The 1,358-nt window shown below is 61.0% G+C and overlaps 1 long non-coding RNA gene across 1 annotated transcript in view; it reads right to left on the bottom strand.

Annotated features, from left to right (window-relative positions):
• Nucleotides 1-33: 33 nt before the first annotated feature.
• The window catches only part of LOC104167774, a gene marked incomplete at its 3' end in the record, with an annotated part of 1,590 nt that continues 265 nt past the window's right edge, over nucleotides 34-1,358 (bottom strand). The window contains exons 2-5 of the long non-coding RNA XR_696506.1: nucleotides 1,128-1,325; nucleotides 546-685; nucleotides 276-355; nucleotides 34-92 (exon numbers count right to left, since the gene is read on the bottom strand). This is a non-coding gene — a long non-coding RNA (uncharacterized LOC104167774). The remainder of the gene's footprint in view (nucleotides 93-275; nucleotides 356-545; nucleotides 686-1,127; nucleotides 1,326-1,358) is intronic.

Below are 1,358 nucleotides of genomic sequence, written 5' to 3'. Positions count from 1 at the left end.
CGGGGCAGCATCTCCTTGTGTTTCTCCGTGTACTTGAAGTAGTTCTGGGGGTGTGCCAGCACGTCGAAGAAAGCTTTGATGAGCTTCTTGTCCTGTGGGAAAGCCAAGGTGGAGGGAGGGTCACCATCCCACCCTGTGCTCCCCCTGCAGCAACTCCAAAGGGAAGCCCCGAGCGCAGGGCAGGCACGGGGGCACAGCCAAGGGAAGGATGCTCCGGCACACCAGCATCCCCCGGAGCCCCGGCCAGCGAGGACTTAGTGGGGGAACACGCTCACCTTGAGGATCTCCTGGTGATTTTCGGAGGCGTAGAGCCTGCCATCCCGCACGATGTCCTCCACCAGCTGCTCGTAGTCCTCTGCAATACCCAGCCAAAAAAACACAGTCAGGGCATTGAGATGACACTTGTCCCCAAACCTCTGGTCCCCATCCCTGAGCTTGCTCCCCTCCAATACATGGGAGGTGTGAATTGGGGATGACCCGGGTACCAAGCCGGGCAGGGGGGCTCCAGCACACCGGGATGGTGCCCTTCTGCGCCCCGTGCTCACCGTCGTAGGTGACGTAGGGGATCTGGAAGCCCCGTCACTGGTTTTGAAGGTGATCCACAGTTTCCGAGAGCGGGCAGTGAAGGCGATGGGCCTCTCGTAGGTCTGGCACGTCTCGTAGGTGGTGATGGAGGACGGGGAGGCTGCGGGGAACGGCGAGGGGATGCGTGATGCTGGATGCCCGTCAGCGGAGCTACCCCCAGCCTTACGTGCTTAAATGCTCAGGGCAAAGCGGGGCACCAGGGATGGGGATTGTGCGTGTTCGGCAAGGCTGAGCCCCCCTCAACTCTCACGTTACATACCAGGGATGTTGTTATTCCTTCCCCACTCTGCAAAGCTCCAAATGGGGCTTTTTACCCTCAAAAAGGAGTGCTGAGACTCGGGTGTGCAACCCAGCCCATGCTGAGCCCCTGCACTTCCCCCTGATCCAGCAAGACGCCGGGGCGGCAGGGCGATGCCGAGCCCCCCGCTCACCCAATTCCCAAAAATCCCCTCCAGCCGCCCGGGGACGTGGCTTTCTCCAAACCCCATCCTTTTCCTCCCCCGGCTTCTCCCATGAGAACCACGGCACGCTCGGTTACCTACAGTTTTTCCGCATGACCAAGACGTCGCCGCACTCATCCTCGGAGGGGAGGAAGATCTCTGGGACCACGATGAGGATCTTGCGCTTGGGCGGTGGGTTGATGTTCCAGGTACACTCGACGTTGGCGGGGTAATTCCCCGGGTAGTTGGGGGACTCGATGTAGCCCGTTTACTCACCCAGCTCCCCCCCGCACTGCCGGTCTGCAAGGCACGGAGAGCTGGTTCAACTGGGAA

This window comes from Cariama cristata, unplaced genomic scaffold (genome assembly GCF_000690535.1).
Source record: "Cariama cristata isolate BGI_N322 unplaced genomic scaffold, ASM69053v1 scaffold40169, whole genome shotgun sequence".
In the NCBI taxonomy this organism is placed as follows: Eukaryota; Metazoa; Chordata; class Aves; order Cariamiformes; family Cariamidae; genus Cariama; species Cariama cristata.
The sequence above is the reverse complement of the archived record's forward strand: the minus strand, read 5'-3'. Positions and strand labels throughout refer to the sequence as shown.